The 24,498-nt window shown below is 42.5% G+C and overlaps 1 non-coding gene across 1 annotated transcript; it reads right to left on the reverse strand.

Moving 5' to 3' along the window:
- Nucleotides 1-12,392: 12,392 nt before the first annotated feature.
- On the reverse strand, nucleotides 12,393-12,511 carry LOC145416175 (5S ribosomal RNA). Its single transcript, XR_013900219.1, has one exon. It is a non-coding gene; the product is annotated as a 5S ribosomal RNA (ribosomal RNA).
- Between the last annotated feature and the right edge of the window lie 11,987 nt (nucleotides 12,512-24,498).

Below are 24,498 nucleotides of genomic sequence, written 5' to 3' on the forward strand. Positions count from 1 at the left end.
TTAGGGAAATAACAGAGGAATTAGTTGGTGAAGAACAGGGATGATTTAGGAGGGGAATGTTATGTAGATCAGATATTCATTCTTATGTCTATACAGTAGTGGAAAAGTTTCTAGAGAAGGGAAAGAAGTTGTATGCTGCCTTCATGGATTTAGGGAAAGCATATGACAAGATGGATCGGCTAGGAATGTGGAAAATATTAAGAACATATGAAGTAAATGGGAAGTTGTTGAATGTCATGAACAGTATGTGTGAGGGAGTTAAGGCTGCAATGCGTGTGGGTGGTGAACTGAGTGAATTTTTCTGTTTGAATGTTGGATTTAAACAAGGATGTGTCATGTGTCGATGGTTATTCAGTCTGTATATGGATGGGGTAATAAAAAAGATACGAGGTTGGGTAGGGGATGTTGGAGCGGCCCAAATGAAAGCAGGCAGTGTTTGGAAACTCCATGTACTGCTGTTTGCAGATGATACTGTATTGTTAAGTGAAGACGAAGGGGAGCTGCAAGGCTTGGTAGATGGGTTTGAAAGAGTGTGTAAGAAACAGAATCTGAAGGTGAATGTAGGGAAGAGTAAAGTTAAGGTCCTCGAGAGAAATGAAGGCTGCATTCTCAGGCCATATTTTATAGGTGTACATGTACCTGTGTTGTACCTTCTATAACGTCTTAGATTCAGTGATATTTTGCTGCATTTTCATAATCAACTCATTTTCAATCCTAGGTAGAAAAATGGTTGACATTAGAAAAATATTTAGTGAATATTTTTTGATGAAGTAAAAGCTTTTGTAAAATATTCAGAAAAAAAATAATAATCTTGTGTATTTCTATAAATGCATTCTACGAACACAGCAGTTAAGCCTGCTGAGTAAGGTTTTATCCATGCTTTGTAAATCCACTACAATACTTGCCCTACAACTAATTTTTACTGTACGAATATGAAAATTACGAGAAGTCGAGGTTAAAAAATAAACATAGGAAAATCTTTGTATTTCTGAAACTGCTGGGAATAACTGTACAAAATTCGGACAGCTTTAATGTGAGCCCTACACAGAGTATTTCTCTAAGTTTCTCTCTCTCTCTGCCAATGAGAACTGAGGATATCCTTCAGAGTAAGCCAATCACTGAACAGAGTATTCCCATTCTCTGAACACTAAGCATTAGAGAAAACTCATCTACGTGAGGTTTCGGGGAGGATATAGGTAAATTATGGAAGCTGTCCATCTCAGTCGCCTCCAGCGCGATATTTTTTCGCTCACATCATATGATTGCAAATGAAGACTAAAACAGCCTATATATATATATATATATATATATATATATATATATATATATATATATATATATATATATATATATATATATATATATAAGGCATTTTTATGGTGGATTTAGCTAAATATGACACCGAAAATAACACAATAATCTTTGAATAAATTGTTCCAAATTACTTTCTAGCCACATATTTTTTTTTTTTTCAGGTCCCATCCGATGCACACTGGGAAAGACGCTGTCGGAGCATAATTTAAAAATCGAAATAAAATATATGAGATCTATATCAGCGTTTTGATGGCAGGAAATGGAAATATAGGACTTAAACTTGATATATAGCTCGAAATCTGAAAATCAAAAATTTGACAAAATATGACGAAGAATGTCCACGTGATGGGTAAGGATGAAAGTTTGGAGGGGGGAGTGCTTGAAAGGGTACAACAAGGAAGAAAGGTTGCTTGTTCTTTGAAAGCAGTGATAACATAAGAGGAAGTGAGCATGGAAGCAAAAAAACTGCTTCATTACTGTATTGTGATATCACCTCTAACGTATGGAAGTGAAGCTTGGACCTTGTTCGAAGTACACAAGTCAAGAGTGGGAGCAGTGGAAAGGAGTTATTGAGAGGAGCATGTAGAATTACATGGAAAGACAGACTGAGGCATGAGGCAGTGATGGAGCATTGTCGTGTGGATGTCGTTGTGACAGAAGGCGTTAGGAGCAATACATTAAGATGGTTTGGCCATGTGGAGAGGATGGAAAGGGAGAGAGACAGACTAACGAGGAGAGCGTATGGGGGAGGCCGAGGCCGAGGATGAAATGGAAGAATGGAGTGGAGAGGTACAGTATATGAAAGGGGGGGAGGTGAGCTGAGGGCAGGGCAGTGAAATGGTGGGAGACAGGGGGACCTGAAGATTTGTTTGTGGCCAATCCTTAAGGGATTAAGGAGTCTGGCAACAGACAGATAGAGACGGGACTGTCCTTTTTGTCGATGAAGTGGCTGCAATAATGAATTAGCATTTTATATGCATTAGTGAAGATATTCTGTTCGAAATCGAAGTCTAGATCCATTTCAGGGTGCCTGTCGCTGTCCATGTGAATACTGGTGTGGATGACGCCGTAGTGATTGAATGTAGCTGCATTTGGCTTCTGATCCTCCTTTTTATTCGTTTGAAATCCAGGTATAACATTTCTCGGTTTTTCAGCTCCGACTGTGATATATAACCTCCAGTCACACTGAGTCTGTCCGGCCCCATCCTCAGTGCTTTCACATTGTCTGTTGAGGAAACTAACGTTTATTACAGTTTTATTTACGATGTCTTAAGCCAGCTCATTCTCATACTTATTCACAGGTTGTACTTCTGGAATTCGCAGACTAACTTTCTATAGAGTGATTTTTCCGGTATGAACTTTATCTGCGCCATTGTCCTGAAAGCTAGATTTTACCATGGCATCGTGATGGCTGCTCTCCTTTTGTAACGTTAACTGATGTTTGACTTCATATAGCATCTTACCACAGTTTTCACAGAATCTGAAAAACGTGAGTAAGGGAAATGGTACAGCTGAAATTCCCCACACTGGGATATGCTTGCTTTGTCAGACAGTTGAATCGTTCTGTAAATCCTCTGTTTCAGCATTTGTCAAACCCTGGCTTGTGTCAGTGTGCCACATAAAGCCCATTCCCTTAGGATCCTCCCGTGGATATGTTATGAGTGACCTCATGGAGGATGCTTGACCCGGGACAGAAATAGCCTTCAATAGTTTTGTTTCCTAATTTACATTCGAACCGGCTAACGAGATACATAAGACCGTTATTGGTGAGGGAGATTTTACCATCACTTAAACCATCTTCTTTCATTAACTTACCTTCAGTATAGAGGTAATTCTTTGATGGGGGAAGGTATACAGCCTGATCATGGAGAAAGTTATAAATGTCACCTGATTTACTCATATTAGCCCTCGTGTAGGATTCATACTTAGTACTCGGAAACATTTGACTCGGTCATCTTCCTCCCGACCTTGATGCCAGTTGAGGTACCCCATTTATTTAAGGGGAAAGTGTTGATTTCAAGTGCAGTCGACAGGTTATGTTTTCTTTTCGATGATTGGGAGGTTTGTGATTCTGATCCGTTAACCTTACGTGAATGGAGGTAATCACAGGAATTATAATAGGTAGGTAAATCGTGGAGATTGTTTTTTTCATTTTTTAAATTTCATAGCCAAGAGAGACATCGAGGAAGAACCCGTAGGGAACTGGATATAGCCTTGCATTCACACAGGCTCCCTCACTGATATAGAAATTGACTAGGACAGAGTTCGCAGGTAAGATGTCTATCATGTTCTCTTCCTCATGCTCACCAATGCTGTTCAGAACCTACCCTGCAAACCTAAGGTGTCACAGTGAATGAGAGTAATCAAAGAATACTCTGATGTGGGGTATCTCTATGAGGGTAGTAAATCCCTTCCCTCCCCTCAGTGTCGATAGTTTGGTTCACTGCTGGGTTTCGGAGAGGCGATCTGTCACTGAACTCGGTTTTTAACCCCTGCTTTCCTCACCTTTGTCATTTCATACAGGGAGTGTACTGATGGTGTAAAAAGGAAAAATGAAGAGTGTGCACACGCTCTGTCGTCTTCCCCCTCTCCCTCCTCGGAGTGACCAAGGTGCCTGAGGACGGTCGTGTGGCTGCAGTTGGCCTCTAGGAACCCTTCTCAGAGCATAGGGCTCTGTGGAGTGCATCAGCCGAACTGTGCAGCCCAGGAACTCTGCTGCAATGCAGTCCAGTGCAGTGCAGTTGTTCCTTAGCACATGTGGCTTGAACGTCCGATGGGCTCGTGTCTGTGTGACGTCAGATATTGGGCTGGTACAGCACCTGTCCTCTGTAGCTCTTGATATGCCTACGTATGTCATCCAATCAACCCCGTGCTGTTGTCGTACTAACACGGGGAGGTAGTTTGGCTTGGCCAAGGCATTGACAAGAAGACGTGGTAATGGGCTCGGAGGATGTTATGTACCAGCTGCTCCCTAGACTCTAATAATAATAATAATAATAATAATAATAATAATAATAATAATGATAATAAATAATAATAATAATAATAATAATAATAATAATAATAAAGATAATAATAATAATAATAATAATAATAATAATAATAATAATAATAATAAATAATAATAATAATAATAATAATAATAATAATGATAATAATAATAATAATAATAATCTATCTATCTATATACCTAGGCTGCTTCCCCCAAGGAAAAGGAGGTAGCCGAGACAGGAAGACACACTCCCCATTTTCTCATCCATTCAAACACATTCATTTGCATCTTAGCCCCAAGGGGAGAATGGACAGATCCTCACCGCACCACACCGCACAAGGGTCAACTGCGCAATGCAATCAGTGACATCCGCAGCAGGGCCCGACAGCAGAGCTGGTTTACCCCTGCCACATCATAAGAGACCCATCCCCTTACCCGCACCTGACCTGACTAGCTGATCAGACCAAATGCGGGAGAATATCCCCTCAGGGCTGCGTCATCACTTATTCATTCACAATTTCTCTCCATTTATTTCTGTCACGCAGCCACTCTTCCTTGCTCAACAGACATCCCTCTCGCATTCAGTGCTCTCTTCACACTGTCCATCCATCCTATTCGTGGTCTTCCTCTCAGCCCTACACCTCTCACATCAGATCTAGTTATCTTTTTCACCAATCGCTCATTATCCATTCTCTCCACATTCCCAAACCATCGCAACACCCTCTGCTCAACTCTACCAGCCATCTCCCGAACAACTCCAGTTCTCCTTCACACTTCATCATTTCGCACTCGATCCATACGCATCACTCCACACATACTCCTCAGACACCTCATCTCCATTACATTCAAACTTTTCCTCTCTGCTACACCCATATTCCATGTTTCAGCCCCATATAACGCAGTCGGTACCACAACACTCTCATACAACCTTCTCTTTACATCCATTCTAAGCGAACGACATCTAAACACTTTTTTCATTCCTCCCAGCACCTTTCCTACTTCATTTATTCTAAACTTCACTTCTGCATCTATTCTTCCATCCACAGCAACATGTGACCCTAGATATTTAAAACACTCTACCTCCTCAAGCAACTCGCCATTCAAAGCTATATTCATCCCCCTACCATCTACCAACCTCGTACACTTCATCACTTTACTCTTATTCTCATTTACTTTCAATTTCCTCCTTTCACACACCCTTCCAAACTCCTCTCCCAACTGTCTCAATCTCTCCTCTGAATCAGCCACCAGTGCAATATCATCTGCAAACAGCAGCTGCTTCAGATTCCACTCTCCACCATCAACATTCACCAGACTCAGACCTCCACCTAAAACTCTTACATTCACCTCCCTTACAACACCATCCATGAAAATATTAAACAACCAATGCGACATCACACATCCCTGTCGCAGCCCCACTCTCACAGGAAACCAGTCACTCACAGCATTTCCCACTCTTACACACGCTCTACTATTTACATAAAAACTTTTCACCCCTTTTAGTAACCTACCATCAAGTCCATACAATCTCAAAACAGTCCAAAAAGCCTCCCTATCAATTCTATCATACGCTTTCTCTAAATCCATGAATGCCCAAAACACATCCTTGTCTTTCGCTAAATACTTTTCACACACTTGTCTCACAGCAAACACCTGATCCACGCATCCCCTCCCTCTCCTAAAGCCACACTGTTCTTCACCAATCACTCCCTCTGTACCCTCTCTAACTCTCATAATTAACACTCTACCATAAACCTTACCTACAACACTCAACAGACTTATACCCCTAAAGCTAGTACATTCATACTTATCACCCTTGCCTTTATACAACGGGACCACACAAGCTTTATTTAAGGCAAGGACGACTCTAAGGCTGAAAGTATACATACAGAGTTTAAAAAAGTAAAAGGCGAGTACTGCCTTAATGTAAATGCTGCAGCAAAACTTAGAGTAACTGACAATAACTTACAGTAGATTGCTGAAGGAATAAAAGCAAATAAAAGCAACAAAGAACTAAACTAGACAGTGTTAGCTAGTGTTCGTCGATCATTCAGACAGTACTAGGAATAGGGCCATTCTTATATTGATCAGTTCTTGCTGTGACTGGTTGCAGCTTTATGCTGGTGTGGATGGCTTGAGGTGGTGTTGGGAAAGGGAGAGGGAGCAAGTTGCAGTGGCAACAGTGGTTCAGGAGATTAAGTCCAAACTGGTGCAGGTATGCTTGATGGGTGTCCGAGATGGTTGTTTAGCTGAGAGCTGGAAGTGCTGTGGTATAGTTGACGTATGTTGGGTCAAGAATTATCTTTTAAGCACACTTCTGGACCAACACTAATCCTTGCATCTTATGTTGTAATGAGATTTGGTGACCATGTTGGTGAGGCATATGTTAATTTTGGAAGTATGAAAAGTATTAGATGTTTCAGAGTCCCACCATGGAGAGACCAAAAGATTTGAGTCTTCGCAACATGTAGACCTTGGAAGAGGCCAATTGAAAGATGGAAGCAGTGTGTTGCTCCCAGTGTAATTTGCTGTCCAAAATGGTGCCCAGAAGCTTTATAATCTGGAGCAGTTTAAGGGTGTGGTCGTCCAGACTGAGGGAGTGGGGTGGGGTGGGAGTAGTGGGCAGGTCAAACTGCATGATGATAGTCTTGTGGTAGTTGACGGTGACATCATTTTGTAGTGTGGTGGGGAAGTATATGCAAGTAACCATTAGGGGACTCGGACAAGGGTAACTCCGGGACGATAGGAGCCACTAAGCCCCCCAGTGCTGATTGACCTGGCTGGGCCCAACCAGGCAGCCAGTCTACCCAGAATAGGGGACCAAAGAGGTGTGTTACTACAGTAGCTGCAGGGTGCATCATGCAGCATCTCTCAACCCATAGGACTCCTGTTTCCCAACATTATGGGATGCCATGCATGACAAACACCTGAGGATGCAAAAACCCTTCTCAGGATGGAAGACGGGCAGCAGTTAACATCACTGGCAAGCCTCCTTTACCAGTGATGCTAGGGGAATACTTGGTCCATGAAGCTCACAGACTCCAAACCCTACAAAGGCAAAGCAGGCCTCCAGTGCAGGTGGCACCACCATCCAAATTTTAAGTCTCGCCACCACATCAAGGAAACCCCTCCCCTCAGTGGGGAGAAGGATTTGAATGAAACTTCTAAGATGGTTTTGTCTAGCTACTCCAAGGATCTTCCACTATGAAGTTTTCCAACCATGATTTTTCTTGGGGAGATTGGGAGAATGTTTGTGAGAAGAAAGTTGGATGTGTTAGCTTTGAGTGAAACGAAGATGAAAGGGAATGGTGAGTCTATGTTTGGAAGTGTGAATGGAAGGTTGTCAGGTGTTGATAGAGGAAGGGCAAGAGAAGGTGTGGCCTTGTTAGTGAGTCCGGAAGTACAGCAGTGTGTGATTGAATGGAAGGAGGTGTCATCGAAATTGATGTGGGTGAAAGCGATTTTTGAACGTGAGTTGTGGGTGTTTGTTAGTGCATATGGGCCTGGTAGTGAAAGGGATGAAGAAGAGAGAGAGTCTTTCTGGAATGATGTCGATGAGTGTCTGCAGAGTTTTGGAGCGAATGTGAATGTGGTAATGATGGGAGATCTGAATGCTAGAGTGGGAAATGTAGCAGTTGAAGGTGTAGTTGGTATGCATGGTGTGCCTGGAAGAAATGAAAATGGGGAACGAATGATAGCGATGTGTGTTAAGCGAGAGATGGTGATTGGAAATACGCTGTTTGAGAAGAAAAATATTTATAAGTATACATGGGTGAGACAGGAGGGTGGAAGGGTTGTTGATAGAGCTTTGATGGACTATGTGGTTGTGTCTAGCAGTGTAATAGGAAGATTGTTGGATGTGAGAGTTCTGAGAGGGTAGGGTGGAGGTATGTCTGACCACTACCTGGTGGAGGGAAAGTTAAGAGTAGGTAAGAGATGGGTGACAGCTTGGAGGGTTAGGTGTGGCAGGGAGGTTTTGAAAGTGAGTGAGTTGGATAAAAGAGAGAAAAAGATAGAGTATCAGGAGAAATTGAAAGATGAGTGGAACGCAGTGAAAGATCGGGAAAATGGCAGTGTGGAGGAGGAATGGCAGTTATTTAAGAGTGCTGTGGTGGGGCATGCAGAAGAGGTGTGTGGTGTGGGATGTGTGGGTGGTGGTGTAAGAAAAGGAAGTGAATGGTGGTGCGAGGAAGTAAGTATGGCTGTGGCTGAGAAGAGACGTGCATATGAAGTGTGGCTGCAGAGCAAGGATGAGATGTCATATGAGAGGTATAAGGAAAAGAGGAATAGGGCGAGAAGGGCTGTGCGTGATGCTAAAGTGGCAGCAGATGAGAGGTGGGGTAGGCGGCTGACAGAGAATTTTCAACAGAATAAGAAAATGTTTTGGAAGGAGGTGAAAAGGGTACGAAATGGAGAGTCTGGAAAGGAAGAACGAGTAAAAGCAGAGGATAGAAGGATGTTAATTGAGATGGATGCAGTAAGGAAGGGATGGGCAGAGTATTTTGAAAGATTGTTAAAAATAGAGGAGGAAAGGGTGGCTGAGATTGTGGCGGATGGAAGGGTGCAAGGAATAAATGTGTTGGGAGAGTTGAATGATTCTTTGATCACGAAGGAGGAAGTGGAGAAGGCAGTAAAGGAGATGAAAACAGGGAAAGCTGCAGGTATGGATGGGTGTGCTGTGGAATGCCTGAAGGGTGGTGGAGTGACTATTGTTGACTGGTTAGTAAGATTGTTGAATGTGTGCTTTGTGAAAGGTATGGTGCCAGTTGACTGGGCAAGTGCTTGTGTGGTCCCGTTGTATAAAGGCAAGGGTGATAAGTATGAATGTACTGGCTTTAGGGGTATAAGTCTGTTGAGTGTTGTAGGTAAGGTGTATGGTAGAGTGTTAATTATGAGAGTTAGAGAGGGTACAGAGGGAGTGATTGGTGATGAGCGGTGTGGCTTTAGGAGAGGGAGGGGATGCATGGATCACGTGTTTGCAGTGAGACAAGTGTGTGAAAAGTATTTAGCGAAAGGCAAGGATGTGTTTTGGGTATTCATGGATTTAGAGAAAGCGTATGATAGAATTGATAGGGAGGCTTTGTGGACTGTTTTAAGATTGTATGGACTTGATGGTAGGTTACTAAAAGGGGTGAAAAGTTTTTATGTAAATAGTAGAGCGTGTGTAAGAGTGGGAAATGCTGTGAGTGACTGGTTTCCTGTGAGAGTGGGGCTGCGACAGGGATGTGTGATGTCGCATTGGTTGTTTAATATTTACATGGATGGTGTTGTAAGGGAGGTGAATGCAAGAGTTTTAGGTGGAGGTCTGAGTCTGGCGAATGTTGATGGTGGAGAGTGGAATCTGAAGCAGCTGCTGTTTGCAGATGATACTGCACTAGTGGCTGATTCAGAGGAGAGATTAAGACAGTTGGTAGAGGAGTTTGGAAGGGTGTGTGAAAGGAGGAAATTGAAAGTAAATGAGAATAAGAGTAAAGTGATGAAGTGTACGAGGTTGGTAGATGGTAGAGGGATGAATATAGTTTTGAATGGCGAGTTGCTTGAGGAGGTAGAGTGTTTTAAATATCTAGGGTCACATGTTGCTGTGGATGGAAGAATAGATGCAGAAGTGAAGTTTAGAATAAATGAAGGAGGAACGGTGCTTGGAGGAATGAATAAAGTGTTTAGATGTCGTTCACTTAGAATGGATGTAAAGAGAAGGCTGTATGAGGGTGTTGTGGTACTGACTGCATTATATGGGGCTGAAACATGGAATATGGGTGTAGCAGAGAGGAAAAGTTTGAATGTAATGGAGATGAGGTGTCTGAGGAGTATGTGTGGAGTGACGCGTATGGATCGAGTGCGGAATGATGAAGTGCGGAGGAGAACTGGAGTTGTTCGGGAGATGGCTGGTAGAGTGGAGCAGAGGGTGTTGCGATGGTTTGGGCATATGGAGAGAATGGATAATAAGCGATTGGTGAAAAAGATAACTAGATCTGATGTGAGAGATGTAGGGCTGAGAGGAAGATCACGCATAGGATGGATGGACAGTGTGAAGAGAGCGCTGGATGCGAGAGGGATGACTTTTGAGAAAGGAAGAGTGGCTGTGCGTGACAGAAATAAATGGAGAGAAATTGTGAATGAATAAGTGATGACGCAGCCCTGAGGGGATATTCTCCCGCATTTGGTCTGATCAGCTGTTTCAGGTCAGGTGCGGGTAAGGGGATGAGTCTGTTATGATGTGGCAGGGGTAAGCCAGCTCTGCTGTCGGGTCCTGCTGCGGATGTCACTGATTGCATTGCGCAGTTGACCCTTGTGCGGTGTGGTGTGGTGAGGATCTGTCCGTTCTCCCCTTTGGGGCTAAGATGCAAATGAATGTGTTTGAATGGATGAGTAAATGGGGAGTGTGTCGTCCTGTCTCGGCTACCTCCCTTTCCTTGGGGGAAGCACCCTAGGTATATAGATAGATAGATGAAAGCAAAAGGAGAGACAGATATCGTTTTGATATCTCAGTCCATGTTGTATAATGGACTCTCATCCATAATGAGACATTTGGGGAGCGTGACCCCTCTCGAATGATTCCTGGGAGTCAGCCCCCTCCCAAAAATAAAATAAGAAGTAGGGGAAACTGAGCACTAAGACTTCAGCGAATTCAGTTCAGCTCGCCTGGCTCCTTGATAATGTCTTCCACTACATAAAATTTTATTTTTAGGGAATCAGCTCCTCCAAAACTTATACAAGATCCAAATATGGGAAGGAGGACTGATACCATTTTGATATCTTATTACTGTACATGTTGTAGAACGGGCTCTCATCTGCTAACTACTATTACTACCACTACTACTGTTACTACGACGCACAAAGTGTATCCTGGAGTACCATCCCTTCACACATGCCAGCTTTATGCTCATGTGGCTTGTACTTCCGGATACTAGCTACTTTTATGAAGCAGTAATAGTATTTTCTAATTGTTTGATATCAGTATGCATATCGCAGGATTGGGTATGTAGCTTCCATACTTTCTCTGAATGCACATGAAGAAAGTGTTCTTCTATATTATTAGTATTAGTAAGATCTAAAATTTGTGGAGTTCTTCTTGATATTGTAGGTATTATTTTTTTTGATGGAGGGTAGGAGGGGTAGATCTAGAAGGCTGGCATTCAAAGACCGTTCGACACAGAGACTTGAAATTTTCATGAGTGACGTTTCATGGTTGCAGGTTTCGTTTGGCGCATTTTTTTTTGTAGCACTAGCACCTTCTATGCTATTCTTGTTAAATTTTCTCTCTTGCACAGCAAAAACTACTGAAGTGATTGCTTTGCAAATGTTCCAGTATGTAGTCACCAACATATACTAGTGCACCTGGATGTTGATATTGAGATCCAACAAATATTTTTGAGATACTGAGGATAAGCAAAATAGCTGCCTCATGCCTGAAAGTGCTAATTCGAAAAGTATTTGGGCAATTTTGACCAAACTCGGTGGAAATGTAATGGGTCATGAGTGAACATGATTCGCATAGTATGAATGACCTTGATCTTGATCTCAAGGTCACAGGTCTAAGTCCGTAAATAATTTTGAGTCATATCAGAAGTTCCTTAATATTAGGTTAAAAGGTTTACAATGATAAAAGTATTTTCAGAATCCTAAGAGTGTCTACTTGATAAGATTTCATAACAGTAGTTATGACAAATCAAATTTTTTAAAGGTTTTGTCGATTTTTGGGCATAGATTCTCACATATATAGATCTTGGTCAGAAAAAAAATCATGACACTTATCTCTGCACATTCAATTTATGATGTAATATTAATAATGCACCATTTACCACAACCACTCTTAATACTGTGTATGTTTCAGAGACTGTACATCATAGCTGATGTACAAGTGTGGAATTTTTTTGTCATTCTAATCTGGAATGTGGAGTTGTTTGAATATTACTTCAGGAATTTCAGAATTCTATTTATTATTATTATTATTATTATCATTCATTCATCCATTGCCAGACGTCATGTATCCCAAACGGGGTGGCCAAGGGCTTAGAGTTAATTGTTTTACAGGGAGGGACACTAATCCTCCACCAACCCCACTTGACACGTAAGGAGAACGTTATGCCAACAGCATCTGGTGTTCCCAGGCGGTCACCCATCCAAGTACTAACCAGACCCAACGTTGCTTAACTTCGCTGATCGGACGGGAAGCGGTGTACTCAACGTGGTATGGCCGTTTATTATTATTATTATAATTATTATTACTATTATTATTACTATTATTTCTTATTATTACTATTGTTCTTAATACTATTATTATTATTATTATTATTATTATGCCTCCGCCCACCAGTGGTGGAGGAGACGTAAAGCGATTCGTCTGTCTGTCCGTGTGTGCTTGGGTGCGTGCGTGCGTCCGTAACACTTTTCTGAGTACGATATCTCTTGAACTTATCGACGGATTTCCACCAAACCTTTGTCAGTGATGAGGTATGAAAGGACGATAAACTAATTAGGTCAGCAAGTTCAAGGGGCAAAAGGTCAAAGCCAAATGGGATCGACTTAGTTTATCGTTGTAGCCATGCATCTGCAACAGTATTGTCGGAGTGATATCTCCTAACCCATCAATGAGTTTCTACCAAACTTTTGTCAGTGATTCAGTATGAGGACTTGATGAACTGATTAGGTCAGTTAAGTCAAGGGATAGAAGGTCAAGGTCTTATGGGGTCGACTTAGATATCTTTGTGGGTATAATATCTCCTAAATCATTGACGGATTTCATCGAAACTTTTATCAGTGATACAGTAATGTAAGCGGATCAAAGCTCAAAGTCATATGGGTGTGGGCGTGATATCTCCTGAACCCCTAAAAGATTTCGATCAAAATTTTGTCACTGATACGGTATGAAGATACTATGAACTGATTAGGTCAACAAGGTCAAGGGGTCAAAGACCATGTCATATTGCTGTGGGTGCGATACCTCCTGAACCCCTCAACGGATTTCGACCAAACTTTTGTCAGTGATACATTATGAAGAGACGATGAACTGACTAGGTCATCAGTGTCAAGGAGTCAAAGATCAAGATTATGGGGTGGACTTAGTCTATCTTTCATCTAATTTCAACCTACAATGAACCCCGTCATGGAGGTTGTATGGCGAGTCTATGCACAAGGATTGGAGGAGGCATATTGAGTGAGGCATACCGAACGATGCTTCATTTTATCTGGGTCATCTGATAAACTTTGTAAGAACTCGTTTTTAAAATTAATCTACGGAAATAACTATATATAATATTTTATTTGGACAGCCTCATTGTCAAACGGTTATTGTAACCCATAGAATAAAAATGATTTAAAATGCTTCATTAGCAATGAACGCGCTCGTACAATCAATTAGCTGCCTTCTTTCAAAAGCTTAATGCTCACCTTTTCTCAATCGAGATCGAATAAGCTACCGTATACTACTACTATTGTTAACATTATTACACCAACACGCAGAGCCTGGGGTGTATTATATAGGTAGATATGTATAAATTTTCTCCATCTCTCCCTGTGAACTGTATATTTCACACACTTTTTATTTAGTTTAGACAATATTTAGTAGAAAGATAATTTATTATTCGGGTACGTGAAGAAAATTTGAGAACAGATATATGTGCAAAGTCACACAGCAACATCAATTCACATCATTATCATCTTATTTAAATCTGCCTTCGTGGAAGGGTTAATGGTTCGCTAAGGATGAAGCTACTTGATCTTGAGAAGAATCAATTAAAGTTCAAGGTCACAGATTAAGATAAAATATGTTTGTTGCTCCTTGTGCCCATTATTATTATTATTATTATTATTTATTATTATTATTATTATTACTCTTATTACTATTACTAGTATTGTAATTATGATGATGATGATGATTATTATTATTTCTTACAAAGTATTTTTTTTTTTCTTTTTTTTTTTATGTGTCCGACTCTGGGCAAAGGCTTCAGGGGCTATATCTCGGGGGCAGTAGCCTATCCCAAGGCCCAGTAGTCCTCCTTCACCTCCACATGTCACCACTTCGGCGCTAACACCCACCGTCCGTATTGAATACATGCTAGGGCTGTCTCATACAGGACTGGTGTATTGGTATTAGCGGGGGTATTTTTACGACATGTCGGCGGGTTATCTGGTAGATCAGGAAAGTCTGCTTTTTTTTTTTTTTTTTTTAATGAAATTCAAATCCTTAAACTGTTCCCTGCCCCAGCCGGGATTCGAACCTGGGTCCATAAGGACTGCAGGCCGCCTCTCTACCAATTCAGCCACCGCTTGTATTCGCTCGAATTCAAAGCCACAAGCATCATACTTGGCCATCTCAGTCCCCCAGCTGGCGGCTTCATATGACCTAGGATCATCCAGTTCCTAGTACTGATTTTCCAGTTACATCCAAAAATCTATGAAAATAGTCTATTCATGGGTTCTCAGAAACCACTGAAGGTACAAACTTGAAATTTTTGTGGGACATAGCCAAGGCTGGGGAGCAGGTCTGAAATGACAATGGGCCCATTTGGGCCAGTAGTTTCTGGACTCTTCTCTAGGGGGGTCCTACTACACCAGATCTTCTCTTTGAAGTGCTCATTCTATGAAGGGTGTTGAAATCACCAGGTCCTGCACTACAATGTTGGGACATCGGGGAATAAATCGGCCCCTGCGGTTGAAACAAGGAAGATTTTGGATGACCTTGTCTTATGGTGAGTTATTGAAATTGCTAATGGCAATTTCTGTTTTCAAATGATTATTTTTGTTCTTGTTGTTTAACCCCATCAACCGGGTAGCGTTTATACACACCACCCTCGGGGTGCCATGTGGGCGCCGGGTAACGGCTATATGCGCAAGTGTCTTCCCGCCACTATTCAATTCAGCCACCATTTCATCTCACCACCAAAAGATAGGGAGGGAGTCCCTCCATAGCGCACAGGTGAGAGTTAGTCTGTCCCATGCTTTTGCCAGGTGTACATTGTTGTCTTCTGGTTGCTATTTGTCTGACTCCGTCCACTCCACTGTAGCCAATTGCATCATCCACCCCTGCCAAGCCACTTTCCAAGGACACTAGAAAAGGGCTCAGTGATAGTGTCATAAGGCATGCCTTGGATGCAACAGTGTCTAGTTTATGTAGTTGTGGAGAAGTTATCACGTTGAGAGCAAAGCCATAGATGGCGCCGTGGGCAGACGCACGAACACATCCTGCTCCTGTGCCGAAAATTAGTTCTCTTCCTCACGCCATTACTCATCAGCACAACGACCTACAGACCTGGGGATACATTCATTCACAAGAGGAAGAGTTGATTAGTAATATGGTCTTTAATCTGTTTCCCTAAGTGCTATACTTTCCAATACATTAAGGTTTGAAAACAAGCACTTTACGGGAAATTGCTTGCAGTGAGGCAACGATTGCGTTAACAACAGCCCAGCATTTGGGGGTTAAGTTATTTATGCAGTGTTTAGTCCTGAATCTTCTTTTTGCTTGATTGAGGCATGAACTGTTCATACTTACATAACCAAACCGGATGTACAAGATAAGAGGGAAATAAGGTTTTGGAGACAGCACAGATTATTTTCATATTATAAATAACATTCCAAAAAGCTAATCAATTTCGATAACTTTATCTTCACCTTCAAAAAATTTAATTTTAGGTATAATGTATTTTCCACTCTCATTTATGAAAGCCGCAGTTCTTGCAGCATGCAAAGGAAACTAGATCAATGTCACTCATGTATATTTCTCCATCTCCAAGGACCCCTCTTAGCTTCTGGAATGGCAATTACTTATAAAGCATTTTTCGAGAAGCTAGGTCATAATGAGATTTTCAATGGGTGATGACCTTCCAGTGACCTTCATATCATATATATGAAGTGGCTGTCGTTGGGAATACACCCATACAAACACAATCATGATCAGCTGTGATCGACTGTGACAATGGATACTGCTGTACATATTTTTAACCCCTACACCGCGGGCTTGTTTACCAATTACTTGCGTGTCCCGCGGGGTTATTTGGGCTCCGACAGACTCTCAAAAAATATTTGCTAAAAATCAGTTATTAGTCCTAGAATAATAAAATTACATATGCTTATAGCACATACCTTCAGCTTTCTCCTGGAATGATTGTTGAGCCTTCGTCAGTTTCCGTAGGACTTGTGGAGACCTCTGAAGTAGGGTAACTAAGTCTCCACTTTACACTTCCCGACAACCCGTTATATGATTACCACAGCCAGATACAAACACTATAAACACTATTCTACCATTTTCAAGTAGTTTGGGATCCATACTAAAAAAAAAAACAGTGTGAAAGCAATGGAAATTACGAGCGCGTCTGATCGCCGCACTTGCGCTAGTTCGCTCTAGGCACTCTGTCATTTATTATTCATAAAACCCCTCACACTTTATATTTCTATTACTATATCACACTTATATATATCTGGAGTCTTTCTCCATAAGTTTCATTCAGTTGTATTATTTTATTGTCACTGAAGTCATTCTATTTTTCAGTCAGTAAAATACGTAGAGAGCCACGGATTCACTCTCACTGTTATAACATAAATTATTTGTACTCATATTCTTATATTACTAATTACTTACATTACTATTTACATTTTCTATTCTATTTTCAATATTTACCCTTCTATTTTACTTACAATATGTTATTCACTGTCACTTTCAGTAAGATGAAACTATAGTACACTGTTCAATTATATGAACTGAACATCCATTGCTTTCACCTGCTATTTACACATTATTTACACATTATTTCCAAATAATTCTGCTTCCACACTTGCACTGTTAGAACTGCTTCTGGCTGTGATAATCGAAGAAGCAGGTTACACAGAGGGGAACCTGGCATTCAGCGCACTGCCAAGAGGTTCGTTTATGCTCAGGTGTGCGGCGGGTGGTATGCGCACATACCTGACACCTGCGAATCGCAGCCTTCCTTTTCCCTGTAGCAGGCATTAGCTCAAGTCTGTGCCGATCCATATACGCCCTCGGCTCAAGTCGGTCGGGAAGTGTAACTGGATGGCGCCTTGGAGTTGCTGCTTGCACCTTACCATATTTTTCCAGCAGCTGCTGGACACAAGTCCTGGCGAACAACCTCAGGGAGAAGGACTTGGGTGGCGTGTCCTTCATCTTGTACAGGATGAAGGCGTTCAGCATCGTCATATCTATGAGATGCAGAAAAACTTTCCTGTACCACCTAGTATTCTTCCTGAGGCAGTCGATCTCACCAATCATCATGTCGGACTTGTCCACCAGCCGCATGTTTATATTATAGTCCAACACAGCATCAGGTTTCATCACAGGTTCGCCTGTCCTACGGTCGACCTTCCCACTGTCTCTCATCTCCCCCTTATGTACGGTGGTGAGCATGTGCACGACTCTCTTGTCATGCCACCGTATTGCCAGCATCTTCTCAGACTTGCGTAGGTGCACGTCTCCTCGCTGCGAGTTTCCTGCCTCTGGGAATTTGGGGAAGTTGGCACGATTACTTTTGACAGTGCCGCAGGAGCCAATGCGTGCTCAGAAAGGTATTTGGCAAGTTTCGGTGCTGTATAGTAGTTGTCTGTATACAGCACATGATTCCCACCAAAATACTTTTCTAGGAGCACTTTCACTACACAGCCTGAGAAGCCAAGGGGGTGTGTTTTATCGAGATCGACAGTGCTGGCTGAATAGATGACGAAGTCAAGGATGTACCCCGTCTTACAGTCGCACAGTACAAAGAACTTAATTCAAAAGCGATGGCGTTTGCTTGGAATGTACTGGACAAACCAAAGACGTCCTCTGAACAGAACCAAGGACTCATCAATGACAACCTTCTGAAATGGGTGGAAGAATGACATGAACTTATCCTTCATTCTGTTCAGAATCTCCCGGATCTTCCAGAGTGGGTCGGTTTGGGAAGGTACATCATTATCGGCAAAGTGCAGGTTTCCCATGATGTTCCGGAGACGATCTCTGGCCATGTACTTGTTGAAGGTCAGTGAGGGTAGTAAGGGGTCCATGGACCAGTATTCTTCCAACTCATGCTTCTTGGAGTGTGGCATAAGAAGCATGAGGGCAAGAACACATACAGCTCCTGCACTCCCAGCATGGTCCACTGTTGCATCTTGGCTGCACCTGTACCACTAGCAGCACGTTGTGATTCGAACCTGTTAGTCTCATCACATATGTGCTGCATGACTTCGTCATCTAGGAAGGCCAAAAGGTAGTCGACACACTCAGCATTTTCGTCCATAGTGAAGGCAGGCTGAACTCCTGACGAGCTCTCATCGAAAACTAGGTTTTCGGGGACAAAATCTGACCCTTCCGTCCACGCTGGTTAGCGTCCAGGATTCCCTGGCGTGGCGGTGGAGGGATGGTGGTGGTGGTGGTGGTGGTGGAGGTTGGCTGAGAGGGAGGCTTATCACGGTCAAGGTCACTCGCACTGACCCTAGGTTGCCGTACAGCACTAGCAGCCCATACCCTACTAGCTACACTACTTCTCACTCTCTTAGATCTACCTCTACCTCTACGGCCGGCCTTCACTGTTGATGCTGGTGGTGACTCCGACGACGAAGACTCCGGAGATAACTCAGCCGACGATGATGGCGAGATGAGTAAAGCGGGGCTTGGGGAACGGGAGGTGGAATGATCTCGTGACTCATGGCGGGCTGGGTCACGTGGGGGCATTGTTCTGGGGCTAACACGCCGCCTTTTCACTCCCTTCCCAAATTCTTTTCCTTCCTGCACTAAAGGCTCCTTTCCCTTGGAGCTACACACAGATTCACTGGTAGGAGCACTTGTTGTCGCTGTTTCTGGCGCGATAAGTTCACCCGCTCATCACACGATTCACCGGAATCGTCAAAATCGCTGTCCATTAGTATCCTCGACAATTCAGCAAGTTCTCGTGCCACTGCAGAGTCACTGAGGCCTTTCCTGCTTGCCTCAACACTTTTCTTGGGGGTAGAGGTCACGGGGCCTTTGCAATGGGCGCAGAAGCGGCAGGAATGGCGGGCGAGTGCGACATGTTGTCTCTGCAGTGGAGGACAAGGGAACTAAATGCCGCGGCTTATCTGAGAAGGAAGGGTTGACAATGACACTTTAGGCTGACTGCTGCTAACTTACAGGCTAATTTTTATAGGTAGAAAATCTCGGCAATAAATAAAGAAATAGGTACTTCCAGGTGAATGTAAATGTCAATTAGGATTCTCCCTTCCTTTCTGATATATATTTTTATACAGACATCGATTACAAGGCATAAATCAAAGGGGAAATTACCGTGGTAATGTAGCGAATGAATGCACGTGAGGTTTTGTCAGGTGATAATTGGGCAATTTCAGGAGTATAACACTATCACTTACCTGCTTTTTTTTTGGTATATATTATTGGGTAAAAATATTGGGCATAGGGCTTATTTCAATGGATGAAATCTGTGGAAAAAGAAGAGGGAAATTTCCGTAGCGCGGCGTGAGAGGTGAGAGGAGAGGGTAATGGAGGGCAAGTAGGGAGGGGAGTCAAGAAGGGGGTAAATTATCTGAGAAGGGAAGGGTTGACAATGACACTTTAGGCTTACTGCTGCTAACTTACATGCTAATTTTTTATAGGTAGAAAATCTCGGCAATAAATATAGAAATAGGTAGTTCCAGGTGACTGTAAATGTCAATTAGGATTCTCCTTCCTTTCTGATATATATTTTTATTACAGACATCGATTACAAGGCATAAATCAAAGGGGAAATTACCGTGGTAATGTAGCGAATGAATGCACGTGAGGTGTTGTCAGGTGATAATTAGGCAATTTCTGGAGTATAACACTATCACTTACCTTTTTTTTTTTTGGTAAATATTATTGGGTAAAAATATAGGGCATAGGGCTTATTTCAATGGATGAAATCTGTGGAAAGAGAAGGGGGAAATTTCCGTAGCGCAGCGCGGCGTGGGAGGTGAGAGGAGAGGGTAATGGAGGGCAGGTAGGGAGGGGAGTCAGGAAGGGGTTAAAATAGCTAAAATGTCAACAATGGATGGGAGTACAGATGAGATTTGGAGTGCTGACTAGTGTTGGACATTGGCAGTACTGATATATGATACAAGCCACCACTTGAGAGCCCGGGATAATTCAAAATAACACAGAATCACAAAAGTGACGCCCCGTGGTATGATCCATTGTAGCCGAGCGTCACGAAAGTGACGCCCCGCGGTTAAGGGGTTAAATAGGGCTTAATGAGATATCCTCTAAAAGGCAACATCAGATTATTATATATTATGAATTTTCGGCGAGTCTTGCTTCTGATGCATGTGTCTTAATGAACCACTCACAGATGTAAATTGCAAGTCCGGATGGTCAGATTCTGTGAGAATGGTTGGTGATGCAGTGGGTCAGGTGTGCCAGCAGGCAGCGTCCCTGCTCCTCCTCCATGACGGTTCCCCTAGTGCCCAGGTCCTCCTCCACTTTCTCCTCATTCACCATGCCGCCTCCAACCCACGGCAGGTGGCTAATATCCTGACCTGGCACCATGACCCCTGGCACTACTACCGCCACCACCACAACTCTCATGTTGGGCTGACGTTGGTGATGATCCACAATGCATCCTCGCATCAAGGCCTTAATGTCCTTAAGCCTGGTTGGGTTTATGGCCCAATACTGTTGGTGGCACTTAACCCACACCAGGACTTCAGGTGAGTGGAATACCAATATGACTATTGTGATAAGTTTATTGTACCAACACCTGAAACCGTGGACATCTTTCTCTCTGGTTAACTTCATGTATTCAACAAGTGCAATAGCAACACATGAGTAACAGCCCATTACATTTCAAGGCCTGGAAGCTCTTGAGCCAAGCTAAGTCACGACTCAGTATTGTTACTGGAGCTCAGTCTGCACCGTGACTTGAGGTGAACTATATTTCAGTGTACATGCTTCTTAGTAACTGGCAAACTCCATGGTTTGGTTCGTGTAAATGATGTAATGGGTTTGCCGGCTTATAACTAGGACAGCTTTTTATTTATGTTTCCTATTCTGAAATCTGAAAGGGTGCAGAATATTGGTGCTTAGCAGAGTTTGGATAAGGCAAAAACATTTTAGTTTAATACATTTTTTCCCATCTTGTTTTTTTTTATATAATTATGTGTCATCTCAACTGTGAACTGTAATTGCCATTCCAGTGCTGCTAAAGAGCATAATAAAGGGCTGAAAAGCCTATAAATTGACAATACAACTTTTCCTTTTTGTATTTACTTGAGAAGTGTAAACAATATAAGATATGCAGCATGTGTAGGGTACTGCTGGTGAGAAGCATTCCCGTGATGACACTGGTATAACCTGATGGCTCTGTAGTCCGTCCTACAAACATTGCTCAACTCCATCTCTGTCCTCTGCAAGAGGATGGTTTACTGCTGGAGAAGGCACCTTCAGCCTGCAGTTAGCTGTATTCACATTCAGATGAGTCTTGAGTTGCGACAAGAACAACAGCCACATAGAAGGGCAAAGCTTCGTGTATAGTATACGCAATGTGCCAGGTTTCATAGAACAGGTTGATCAAAGAGGCAGCAAACTGAGCCCGCCATTGCTGTGAATGCACCACAGATACATCTACCAGTCACTCACTCTGGAACAACTTATGCATTTGCCCACTAGCCTTCAAAAGGGACCCATAACCACCCATCTCGCGTCCGCTTACTGCCTCCAACTTCAACTCCACACCATAAATGCTTCTGTCTGCACCCAAATCCCCAGATAAACCAGGTGTAGAGAAATCTAAGATATATCATTTATCTAGTGCTAAAGGTGATGTGGAAAAGCAAAATGATGTGGAAATGTGCAGGTATCTGAAATCGTTAGTTAATTTAACAACAACGGCAGCAGTGACTCCTCGTTCAATACTGACGAAGGAGATACAGCCACAGTAGTTGTAACTATAGTTTATTTTGGCAGTCGTTAAATACCCCTGACCATTGTAGAGAAACACAGTATTTGAAGAAAAGAGTACTGTTCACACATGTTGTCATTCATAACCCAAATGTTTCTTTTCTTATCTAATCTCATTTGTCATACAACAGACCTGCATTGTGGTCGGTCAACTCCGCCAGATATTCGAGTCTCTTGCAGCCCGTGGCACCACGGAGGACAGGCAAATATGGTCTGTCTCTCACCACCCTCTTCCCCTTCAACCCTCCATCACAACAATTTGATGTTCAGGTGAAGTAAATTATGTAAAACTAATTTCCATCTTGTCTAGTTTTCCTGTGCTGAAAAACTAGTAATTCATATCCTTATTAGCCTGTCTCTTAATTAGGCGACAGTCAACTGAAGCTTTTACCCCTTGTCTGGCAGGGTTCTCCTGGCTATAAAAATAATATATATTATTAATGATATGACCCACAAAAAGTTGAAGTCAACATGATATTAAAACTGTGACATATTACGATTTCAGTCTTGTACAATGGTTCTCAAACTTTTTAGCTCTGTGCCCCCCACCCCAATCTAAATACGATAACATCCATGGGACTCCTCACTTCATACTATATCTGTGTCCCCCTGCCTCAGCACTTATATAACATCTGTGGCCCCTACCTCTGAAGATGCAAACGAAGCAGCATCACTGAAAGGAGCATGTTGGGTATGAGATTAAGACAACTTTGGTGGTTAAAAGTATAGATGTCCTGCAAGGATATATACACTCAAAAGCCAAATTGATATCTTAGTGGTATGGTTGATATTGCATTTTTGCTGTTATGTGCGGCGTTCAAGACATAAAAGGTTCAGAAGAGATAATCTTCCACCTGAAACCGATTATTCTTTTTCACTCTGATGCTAACACGCTTGAAATACCTCATTTGCAGACAAAACCAGACGAGACTGAAAGAACCACCTAGAAAGCCACTTTGCTAGTATTGCTGTACACGTACCGATTTGACAGAAAAAAAGAGAATTCCTCATTAATATTACCCCCGGAAAATCAGTATAAAATTTTATCAGTGACTTCAGGTACATTACCCCATAACCACCTGAAAATGCATCATGGCCTCCAGTTTCACTGGCATTGATCATGTACATGTACTGAGATTTATGGATGAGGTAACAAAAAGCAACATATAAAAGGACAGTAACTTCTGTTTTACCCTGGTGCAGTTGTTGTTTACTACATTTTAAGAACTTTCACTGTGTTCTGCACTGTACATTATCTTGAAACTACAGAATCAGCTGCTAGATGTGCTGTACATTGAGTTACAATGTGGAGTGTGCAACTTTTCTCATTCAGACGAAACTAACCATTCACTAACTTCATCGGCCCTTGAATCAGAGGTTTGTATTCACAATTGCTACCCAGATTTTGGTTGGAAGCATCGTTGTATAAGGATATTAATCCTTCTGTTTTATGTGTAATGGTCGACCTGGAGTTCATCTGTCTAGCTATGGGGAGGCTGGGAGGTCCGGACCCCCCTCCCCCTCGCTCGCCCCCGTCAGTCCTTTGGCCCTCTCGTGGTTGTTACTGTTCTTCCTCAACTTTGGTTACCCCTGGCTCAGCAAACCCGTAGAACACAGGCAAGCAACTGCATTTATGGGGTTGTCCCATAAGTTCCAATCACAGCTGATGTTGTGTCTGCCTCTTAGTATTGCATGTGCTCTACAGTGGTCCATTATGTGTGTTATGTTGTGTGGACCTATTCTACAAGCAACGACAAGTGACTTCTTTAATTACAGCAAGTACAAATCTAATCTGGTGGTTCAGAAGGCCTGGGTGATGTCCTTTTCTAAGGCTAGCTAGATGAACTCGATTATATCAAATCAAGGACACCTACGATGTCAGATTGGAGCGCTTGAAATACAGTGTTCCGATCGAGGTGTTATATTGTCCTGCTCATGAAATGAGTATGGAGGCGTTTCATCGCTGCTAGTGCAGGACTATCTGGAGGTGTGATGTTGTTGAAGAGGGTCTGATAATGATTGAGGTGATTGTTTTATGTGTCTAGGTGTTTTGTGTGTCTTACATACTCAGCAAGTGTGTTGTGTAGTAGTGCAGGCTGCTGCATTGAATTGTATGCATCTCATTCAAGATATTCTCTAGCAGATTTGATTTTGCTTTCAAGTATATGCGAGCTGTGTTAATAGTATTGGTGCAGACAATGACAATCTGTAAAGCGTTGTTCTGTATTTTCTGCAGGGTACTGTAGTGAGTGTTAGATAGGATCTGTGTCCATGCCGGGGACGCTGAACA

Source organism: Coenobita brevimanus, chromosome 104 (assembly GCF_032717465.1).
Source record: "Coenobita brevimanus isolate Jiangsu-jjx chromosome 104, ASM3271746v2, whole genome shotgun sequence".
NCBI lineage: Eukaryota > Metazoa > Arthropoda > Malacostraca > Decapoda > Coenobitidae > Coenobita > Coenobita brevimanus.